This window comes from Nanorana parkeri, unplaced genomic scaffold, assembly GCF_000935625.1.
Source record: "Nanorana parkeri isolate BGI_ZX_2015 unplaced genomic scaffold, ASM93562v1 scaffold809, whole genome shotgun sequence".
NCBI classification, from domain to species: domain Eukaryota; kingdom Metazoa; phylum Chordata; class Amphibia; order Anura; family Dicroglossidae; genus Nanorana; species Nanorana parkeri.
The window spans coordinates 510,826-522,575 of NW_017307077.1; positions in this window are offsets into that span (position 1 = coordinate 510,826).

An 11,750-nucleotide genomic window follows, 5' to 3' on the forward strand; every position below is an offset into this window, starting at 1 on the left:
CGTTGATGAATGCAGGAATGTAAATGCATGAGCTAACCATTTTTGTCTAAACTGTGAAGCAGCATTATATATGCATCATGTGCATGATTTTTCCATATATGGCATTAGTGGAAATATGCTTTTAGAGACTTTTTGGTAAATAAATATGTTTTGATGTGTAAAAATCACACGCACCTAGTGCGTGCGTGTGTTTAAGTTAGTAAATCACCCCCTAAGTGTGGCTCAGTAGATCGGGAAGTGAGCGAACACATACCGCTGCTCGCTCACCTCTCGATCCTGTCACGGCTCTCTGCCGTGACAGGGGAGGGACTGGATTCCCCCCTCCCCGCTCCGATCCTCCAGCGCTGACTGGCGGAACGGATGGGGGAGGGGCGGGTACAGCTGGCTCTGCCTCTAGATAGGCAGAGCCAGCTGTCACTCACGCAGCTGGGCGGATCCAGACATAATTGTCGGGATCCGCTTCAGCTGCGGCGTCTCAGTATACCGCGAGTTGTAGCTAGCGTTATACTGAGCTTAGGGTAACGGGAGTACGCTAGTTTGTGTCCTCCTGTTATACTTAGGAGAACTATGGGGAAAAGCCCTAACCCCATAGTTCTCCTTTAACATGTATGCTGAGGTGATCCAGCCATAATTGTTCATGGGAAAATGCTGTCATAAAATAGCTCTTTCAAAGGTTAGATCACACCTACACCTCTAACCACTAGCTTAGGTATGCAGTTAGCTTCAACCTAAAAAAGCAGAGGATAATTATCTAGGTCCAACTTGCCATATTTCCACTACACATCCCTGAAAGACTAACAGGATTATTCACTAAAGGGTGGAGAGTTTGGAGAAGGCGGGAGAAGTGAACAATCTAGGACAACATATCTGATTTGGAAAAATTCTCCAATTCAGCTCACTTTCCAGTTTATCTATGTTGTAGGAGGCCAACCGGGTGGTGACTATACAATATAAAACAAACAAATCTAAAATACTGCTGAGGGTACCCTACACATTATCATCAACTGTAAAGTCTAGTTGGTGTGCTCTATACAAAATCTTCATGTTGATTACAAGAATTGGCTCACCCTCAATATAATTAAACCCGTTTCACAATCCTTATCGACTGATTCTTCAGGAAATGTGGTAAATATATCTGTAAGTAGCACATATAACAAACAATTTTAGACATACTCATTGACACCTTTAATATTTTGCTACCTCCTGCTTTTGCGAGAAATGCAAAAAAGCAGGTCAAATGCAGCCTAAGAACAATTAAGTATACTATGCAAAGTAAATAAATATCTAAAGACTTGTGCTGAGTACTTCTAACAAAGCAAATATGGCAACTGCACTGATCAAATTAGGACTAGCAGCAGGCAAGGTGCACATGGGCAGGGAAGTCCCTAGAACAGTACAAACAATTCCTAGCACACTCTTTAGCTAGTCAGCACAAATTTAAACTGATTTAAATCAGAAGTAAAGTAGAAAAAACATGCCCCAGTAGCTTTTATGGCAGTTTTGTCTGCCAAAACGATCCCCTCCAGCTCTGCGATGTCCAGGCCCCCCTCCCTGTCCGATGCTTTCATTTTTGTCCTGGTCATCCTCTCAATCTTTGGCTGCTTGATTGGCCAGGCCGCGGTGAGGAAAATCTCACACATGCACAGGGGAGTTACTTCATCATGGCAAGAATCCTGCTGTGCATGCACACTGAGCTGTGCATGCATAGCTTACTGTACAGAAACTTACTTTCTCAAAATAAAACTTTGATTCCACTTAAAGTTTACTTCCAGCTTTAAGAATAACTTCCAGCAGAAAGCTAGGAATTGGCAACAGAAATGTAAACTGATTGCAACAAAAAATCTGCGCTTTTGGAAAGTAAACTAAAAGTCAAATAATGATCCTAAAGCTGCTATGAGAGGTGTAAAGTGAAAGTGTAAAGTGTTGTCACAGCGCTAAAGGTTTGAGATAAATATGAAAATATGTGAATATATATGGATCAAAACATGAGTGACACCCTGTGTGTAAGTCTTCAAAAAAACTTACCAATAATGAATATAAAGTACCATAAAGGACTGAAAAAGTGCTGATGTGCAAACAATCAAAAGGAAAGCTACATTCCTCAATAGGATACGTGAATAAATGTAACAGGATATCACACTATAAAAATATTAAAACTAAGTATATCGAAGTGAACTATAAAAAATTAAATAACCATTCAATAAAATTATTTCATAAATATGTGAAAAAGTGCAAATTAGCAGTGAAAGCAGTGAAGCAAATGTAACAATCAAAATTGTATTGCAAATACAAAGATGAAAAGGATGTAAAAAAAAATGGGGGCTAAGTTTGCACCAAGCATGGCCAACTTATATATGGCAAAGTGGGAGGAGGATCATATTTTTTCTAAGAGTATTGGATCCCTCATTATTTGGAAGCGCTTCATTGATGACATAGTTCTCATTTGGGGAGGTACTAAATTGGCTCTGGAAACATTTTTAAATTCTCTTAACATTAATGATTTTAATTTAAAATTTACATATAATATTAACCCCACCTCTATACAATTTTTAGATCTTGAGATATATAAAGAAGACACTAAGTGGCTGACAAAAACATATTTTAAACCTACTGATAAGAATGGTTACATTCCCACCCATAGCTGCCATCATTCCCAGTGGATAAGAGGGATTCCTAAGGGACAACTTATGAGGATGAGGCGAAATTGCACCAAAATAGATGACTTTTATCTACAATCACAAATTCTTATTGATAAATTTGTGGAAAAGGGTTAAAATGGAGAGCAAATACATAACCGAAGAGAAAAGGTGGCAGACATGGACAGAATGACGTTATTGAAATCAAAACATAAGGGAAATGAATCTTTCCCGATCTCTTTTATCACGGATTTTTCAGGCCAACACAAAAAATTGGAATGCATCATTGGCAAACATTGGGAGATCTTAAAACGTGATAAAATCTTAGGCCCTCTTCTACCCATTAAACCGAAGGTCATTTATAGAAAAGCACCAACACTTAGGAATAAATTATCAAGAAATGTCATTAGTCCACCTAAACCACCCACTATTTTCTTTGAGGGAACAGGGTTCTACCCTTGCAAGAGGTGTAAAAGTTGCCGAACAACAGGTTTAAAGAAAAGGATTGAATCCTTTAAATCCCAAACCAATGGTAAGGAATTCAAAATAAAGAATTTTATTTCATGTAATAGTCGGCATGTTACATACCTCCTGGAATGCCCATGTGGCTTACAATATGTGGGGAGGACTAAAAGGGAATTAAAAAAGAGATTGGAAGAGCACATTAACAATATTAAAAAATTCATTATTGGTAAGTTTTTTTGAAGACTTACACACAGGGTGTCACTCATGTTTTGATCCATATATATTCACATATTTTCATATTTACTCAAACCTTTAGCGCTGTGACAACACTTTACAGAAATGTAAACTGACTCCCAGCAACAGAAGCCAGTTTACAGGGCCATGCTGCCACAGACATAGTCTTTACTTTAAAGGGTTAAATATTTTTTTTATAACTATGCTATGTGAATGGGGACATGTAACAGATAGAAAGTACTTGTTTAAGGTGTTATCCCAGTTAGGATTCAAAAGTGGAAATATACTTCAAACTAGGGAGATATACCGATACTCATACTCACCCAAATATGTTGATACTTACCTCCAATACTGGAACGTCCGGCCAGAGGGACATCTCCCTCTGACCGGCAGTGTCTGAGGGAGCATGGAGCCAGCTTTCTTTCCAATCAGGAAGCCGGACGGTGGGTCATGACCCACCTACTTGCTTCCTGATCGGCTAGGAAGCTGGCTTCACTTGTTGCAAGGCAGCCTGGGTTCCGGACCAATCAGGAAGCCGGATGACACCTCATGACCCATCGCCCAGCTTCCTGATTGGTTAGGCAGTCTCGGCAAGTAAAGCCGGTCTTCTTTCGATAGAACACCAGCTTTCCAGGCAATCAGGAAGCCGGGCGACTGGTCATGATCCGCCACCCAACTTCCTGATAATCGTGGCACATGGCACCGGAACTCGGTATCAGCGAGTACTGAAAAAAAAGTATCGGTACTCGTACATGATACCGAATAACCGGTATTGGTGCATGCCTACTATAAACATTCCTTTACTATCGCTCTCTGCATCCTGTCCTCTCTGTGCCTCTAGTATAAAAATGTCTGAAAGGATAAAACATGAGTAGTGAATCACAAACAATCTGCTTCTCCTTTATAAGTTCTACTCTGAGCTAGAAAAGAAAAAGATGAATGTGTGGAGTCTGGAGAGTTAGACCCCTTTCACACTGCCCAGTCAGAAGGGGATCCGTGAATGACCGGTAGCCATATCAGTCTATGGGGGTAATCGGATGTAAATGGACTTGTGTCCGCTTGCATCAGATTACCCCAGATCCGGCACGATCAGGTCTAGGGAAACAGAACGCTGATCCATTTGTTTTTCTGGACCTGACTGCAGCTAGAGGCAACCGGATGTAGACAGAGGCCCGTCCATTTACATCCGGCTGCCCATAGACTTACATTGGGCATCCAATCAGGTCCGCCTAAAAAAACCTGACAGGTGGACCTGATCAGACCGCCCATGTAAAAGGGGCCTTACTCACTATGATTTTACACATAAGACTCAATGTGCTGATATAAAATTCTGGAAATAAAAATGAAAAGTTTGCAGGAAAATGAAAAGGATGTTTTCATTTGCTTGAGAATATGCTTGATTGTAAACAAACAGAATTTCCTTTTCATCTAATTATAGTGTATAAAGTAAAACCAAACTGACAAATGAAGCGTCAAAGAGGAAGAGGAAAATAAATGAACGCAAGCAATATTTTGAGGCTCAGTGATATTAGGCAGCACACATATCTCAGAGGTTTGCTAAGTGACCTTTTACAATTTGGAATATAATGTATTTAAAAGGAAGATGTCAGCTTAGAAATATGGGAGCTGCCATTGTTTCTGAAGGTGAATGCTCAGAGACTTTTATCCACGTCTTCCTTTCCTAATTGCTCCGGGACAAGTATTGTGCATATCAGGTGCTGGGACACATTCATATTACGGTTCAGTGATTCCCTACTTAGTGAACCAAGGATGAGGATGATGACTCTGAAGCTTGCACCTTAGAACATCAGCAATACCAACTGCAATATTCCTATACTGACAGGTTCCTTTTAATGAAACCATTTCAACAGAAAAGCATGGAGGATGTCATTACTGACTTCTTATTCTGTAAATGCATGGCTATTGTCTCTGTCTTCATTACAATAAATACAGGTGAAACTCGAATAATTAGAATATCGTGCAAAGTTCATTTATTTCACTAATGCAACTTAAAAGGTGAAACTAATATATGAGATAGACTCATTACATGCAAAGCAAGATAGTTCAAGCCGTGATTTGTCATAATTGTGATGATTATGGCTTACAGCTCATGAAAACCCCAAGAACCCCAAATCCACAACCTCAAAAAAGTAGATTATTACATGCAATCAATAAAACAAGGATTGTACATAGAACAATATCGGACCTCTGAAAAGTACAAGCATGCATATGTACTCAGTACTTGGTTTGGGCCCCTTTTGCAGCACTTACTGCAATTACTTTTGCACGATATTCTAATTATTCGAGTTTCACCTGTAATTAATGCAGAGCAAGCATGCAAATAAGGACAATATGAGTGTGTTAGTGGTCATTTTTACAGGTACTGTAAGCAGCATTTTAATAATTATCTTTCACACTGGTAAGAGACACGGTACAATTTTTAAATTATATTGTGTCAGGCAAAATGCTAACAAAATGATTTCATAGCATTTAAGGTGTATCTTAAACCAAACTTCTTTGTAATGACCAGTCTGCTGTCTCTGCCATCTGCTTAATAATACTCAATAGTATTTGCACACCTGGCCTAAATCAAGAGGACTTAAATGGAGTTCATTACATTCAGTCAGTGCCTAATAAAAGGTGTGTCTTACTACCTATCTCACTAATTCATAGTTCTGAGATTATGCTTTGGTATCAGTTTGCACTTCCCTCATTTGCCCTGTATTTGTAGGTTGACCTCTGGATGTTTCCAGAACACACTTGCCTGCTGCCTGCCCCTATTCTTTCTAATACAGTGGTACCTCGGTTCACTAACTTAATTTGTTCCACGATTCAAATCAAATCGCGAACCAAATCAAATTTCCCGATAACGTTCAATGTAAATAAGGTTAATCCGTTTTAACCACCATGCTTGCTCTGAACTTTCTTTGGAGCCATGCTGGATTAAATAATACTGTGCAGTACTGTATGTGCAAAAAAGCACACAAAAAAAGCTTCACAGCAAGTGTGCACAGGTCTGTCTGCAATCCCAACTAGAGGAAGCCACGACCATGTGTCAGAGCGGGGAAGATGGCCGCGGTCGTGTTCGTCACTCGATGTGGAGTTTGCGAACGGAAGCATAATTTTGCCTAACTATCTGTTCGCGAACCGAATTATTCACAAACAGAAGCGTTCGTGAACCGAGGTATTACTGTATTTGCCTTGCAATTGTATACTGCCTTTAGTTCTGCCTGTTAGGTTGATTGTCATCCTCCAGTGATACAGAGGATCCACCGTGAAACTTTTTGTAATTTTGAATAGAGTAGAAATGGTTAAAAAACATTTGCCCGATTATTGCTGTTTCTGCCCCATTGAGAAGATTTACATTCACTTTCTGTCTCAAAGATAACAAAGATTATCACCTTTCCCAGTTTCTTGCTGTTTCTGCCCCATGGAGAATATTTACTCAGAGACACAACAGAAAGTGAGAGAAAAATCTCTGAAAGGTGAGGGAAATCCGTGCTTAGACAGCTCTCATTAAAGCAACTATCCTCACTTGACATTTTCTAATCACCGCCTGTTCCAGCCACAATTATAACATTTTGGATTCCCAAACTTGATGTCTGGGTGACAATTGGCAACAGGACAAATAGACAGGGTGAAGCATCCCAGTGAAGACACAGGAATAGAAACCTGACAGAGGTTTTAACATTTCCTCACTCTATCCAAATTTAAAAAAAAAAAAAAGTTTGGGCTTAAGATACTTTATCATTTAACTGTTGTCAGACATCACCCTCTATGAATAGTCTAGGGAAACTGGCTTCATAAGGTATCAGTTTAAAACTTGCAGCAGATCTTGTTTTTTTTTAATTGTTTAATGGCTACTGTTTTAAAACTAAGTTTCAATAAAAAGAAGGCATGTTTAAAGCAGCCTTATGAGCCAGTGAAATAACGGTAACTGTACACCATATTTCCCTAATTTCAAAGGTGAAACTTGAGAGAATTCACTAAACTATTTTATCTCTCATCATCTTTCTACATCTGTTGATAGATTCCTGGTGGCAAATGCTATTGTGTCTAGCAATACATTTGTTCAGCATGGTATAGAATATCTAAAATACAACAATAAAAACTAAAGCACAGATTCATCTAAAAAATGTTTTCCTGTTAAAAGGTCAACTTATGCATTAACATGCCGGAACAAAAGCATTTAAGTCTTCTAAAAATACGATTTATGGTAAACGTGTGCACAGTCTAGATAGAGCGAGGAAAGCAAAATTAGGATTGTAATCCCTTTGTTGGGTTTTAGTGTATGGTAAAGAGATCATCTGCAAAGACATAATTAAAATTAAAGGCACACTCCTGCCAGCTGCCTGGGATGTTTAGACAGATCATTTCATCTCTTCTAAACTATTTGTGTTTCATAATTATTTTAGCAATGGAAAACATTGCATTCTTTGGGGGCATAATCCTATCAATATCCAGCCTTCAAGTGCAAATACCAATTCCGGAGTTCCCAAATATATCTGTGTTAAACTTAATGATGGAAAAACACATATCTGAAGAAGAAGGGGACAATGAATCCTTTATTGCATTGTGTATTCCACCAAAAACTCATCATGTCTATAAACTGCTCAACAAAATCAAACCTGATGAATGTAACAAATGCCTTTTTCACAATGAATTGTTGAAGACACAAACAACTTGCCAAGAACAGAAAAATGCATGGAATAATATAAATCCAGTGTAATATTTTACATTGTGTGAAAAGTATGAATAATTGAATGATATAATAAATACTAGGAATATACCGATACTGTTTTTTCAGTATCGAGTACCAATTTTGTTTTTCTCTGTACTCGCCGATACTGAATACCGATACCAGCAGTCCCATTAAGGAAGCCAGGCGGCGTGTAATGACTCATCCGGCCAGCTTCCTGATTAGCTGGGAAGCCGGCTCCATGCTCCCTCGTCACCTGGTGACCAACCAGGAAGCTGGGAGGTGAGTCATTACACGCTGTCTGGCTTCCTGATTGGCCAGGAAGCCGGCCCCATGCTCCCTTGTCACCATGTGACGATGGAGCTGGGGGCAGGCTTCCCAGCCAATCAGGAAGCCGGGGGACGAGTCATTACACACTAGTGACTCGCCACCCGGTTTCCTGATACTGGAAGTTCCGATATTGAGATAAGCATTGGGAGCATTTGGACAAGATACTAGTATCGGTATTGGTGCATCCCTAATAAATACTATATTACTATGATACCAAATACCTAAAGGCTCATATTAACCTCCTTTGCGGTAATCCCGAGTGTGGCTCAGAGTTAATTCTCAGTACCATAAGCGGTAACCCCGAGCCACACTCGGGATTACAACATGGCGTTACTTACCTTGTCCCTTGAGCCACGATGTGTCCTCCGGCCGATGCCGGCATCCGTCTTCCTGGTTCGCAAGGGGGCGGAACCGGCGGGAATTTCAAAAGTAAAAATAACGAAAAACTGAAAAAAAACAAAACAAATAGAACAAAAAAAAGGGAAAAAAATGAAATAATCAGACCGCCAGGGAGGTTAAAATGAATGTAGATATGTATTCATTATTATCACACAGGATTTATATAGTGCCAACAGTTTGCAAAATGTTTTACAAAATAAAGGGAGAGAGTTAAAACACAATGCAAAATATATGATGTTTGCCTACAAAAACATATTCGTATTTGTATATATCTCCACGATACATTCAAAGCATAATACATTATGGTTTTCTACAGAAGAACTATGGGGTAAGTGTTTTTCCCCATAGTTCTCTCCAGGGTCACAGTAGGACATAAACTAGCGTCCTCCCGTGACCCAAAGCTCAATATATCGCAAGCTACAGCTCGCGGTGTACTGAGACCGCCGCAGCCGGGACGGATCCCGACATTACTGACGAAATCCCCCCAGCTGCGTGATTGACAACTGGCTCTGCCTATCTAGAGGCAGAGCCAGCTGTATCCGCCTCCTTCCCATTCGTTACTCCAGTCAGCGCTGGAGGATTGGAGCGGGGGAATCTCTGCAGGGAGCCGTGAGTGACAGTACCGGCTCTCTGCAGAGACAGAATTGAGAAGAGAGTGAGCGACGATATGTGTTCGCTCAGTTCCTGATCTACTGAGCCGACGTGTGACAGTTACATTGTCACACGTCGGCTCGAACTATGAGGTGGGTGAAAATCACTTACCTCATAGTTCTCCTTTAAGTTGAATTTATAAGTTAGAACAGGTAAGTGTAACTCCAGCCAAATTTTTTATTTTTTTTTGTTTTGGACAGCATAGGGAAGGGTTAACCCCCTGTAAAGTTTGCTTTGCTGTGTGTGTGCCCCTGTTCAGAAGATTTCACCTAAATTTCTGTCCCTATGACAATTGGATTTTGAAAATGTTGAGTTGTCGTGAAAACAAGGGTTGGTGATAAAGCTTCAGTGGAGACACCTTTTTCCCATGATCACTCTTACAGGAGTGAATTTACCTTCCTAGGGCTAGATTTCCTCTCACTTCCCATTGTTTGTCTCAAGGACAGGAAGTGAAATTAAATCTTTCTAATGAGGATACAGACAGCAGTAAAAACCTCACAGTGACACGGAAGAAGAGACGGACACCCCTTGTCTGCAGGTCTAACAAGAGCCAACTTCCTGTAATGAACGTACAGTACTACGAACCAGACCCAAACGCCTCGTTGGCACGGTAGCATTACAACTACCCCTGCTGTACAGTAATAGTCTCCGTTTGTAAGTAGGAGTCGTATGTAAGTTGGATGTATGTAACTCGGGCACTGTCTAAATATATATATATATATTTATTTTTTTGCCATCATGTACTCCTGAAAACATGTCCCAACAGAATTAAAAAATTAACTTTATCGTCCTGTGTAGTGGTCAGATATTTATGGGTCAGGGTTTACCATCTTATTCGGTCCTTGCTCTTTGTTGATCTTCATAGAAATCCCTGTGAAGCACTTCTTAATAAACACAGAGAGCGCCTCCATCGCATAAAAACTTTTAATAAAACAGGATTAAAATGAATGAAATGGTACACACAAAAGTAGAGTTTAAACAGGCATGGAAAGAATCTCATGCGATGGACTTAGCCAGCCGGCTGTCAGTCCTTCCTAGTTGTTGACGCGTTTCTGAGGTCACGCCTCCTTCATCAGAACCAATGCTGCTTTAACTGTTTTAACTGCTCTACTGGGGTTCCTCCATAGGTATAGATGGAAAGTTGTTCAGGCAGAATATTCATTGTGACTGCAAAAGATTGATCCCCACAGAAACCTAGGCTGAGCTGATGTTGAATAACTTAGCTAGGTGTGAGGAACGGAAAAAGTTATTTTGTCGTTTTCTGCTTCTCCTTAAAAAAAATCACAAGGGAAATAATCAGTGTCTTATAAACCACTCATATAAACATATGCTTCTTCCTGGAAGTGGCAAAAATACAGTCTGGCATGAAATTGGAAAACACTGCACTGGCCCTGCATTGTGACAGGTCAGCTTTATTAATACATTTATACTTCTGGTGTCCAAGTAATTTCCCCAGGGCCATGATCCTCAAAGAGATCCTGCCTAACTAACTTGCTAACTTTTTATGAGGGGGTAAGTAGAGATATGGACGGAGGTAAGCCGGTAGATGTGGTATATCTGGATTTCTCAAAGGCTTTTGAAACGGTACCACAATTGTTATCTGCAAGATTTAATTCACTGAGTATATTCAGTGTGCCTATCACATAATTCTGGCCTGCAGATAGTACTACAAGAAGACTTGGGAGTGAACAGCCCTACACAATACCTTACACAGACGACAAGAGAGATATAAATGGGTCTAGCATCAAAAATCTTCAGGGCAGGTTTACACCATTTTCTGGACCAGATCTGGTCCGGAAAATGGTGTGAACCTGCCCACAGTTCCAGTGCATTCCAGACCAGACAAAATAAGACATGCAGTATTTTTCTTGTCTGGTCTGGAACGGACTGCGCTGGTGTGACTAAAGCCAGAAATAGCATAGGAATACATTGGGATGCATTTTGGGTACGGAAACAGTCTGGTCTGGTCTGGAGGTAATCTGGATGTGGTATGAATGGGCCCTAAGAATCACATGCATCTAGTGAAGACAGGAAAATCAGAACTGATCTGCATATTTTCTCTGGATAAGTGTTTTAGAAAGTTATTGACATCTTTAGATCACCATTACAGCCAGGCAACTGGCATTTTTAATGGGAGAGGTCATCAGTGGAAGCCTGTACATCTTTTCCCATACAGGTTTTCGTTTTTTTACTGGGACCTCACCTTCAAAGCAGAAAATATCTAAAAATATTTTCTGCATGTGTTACTTGAATAAATGTATTTATCGCCCTCTGGTGGTAACTAAGTATATCTGCAAATCACTCCAAGTACTTAATATATATATAATTATATATAT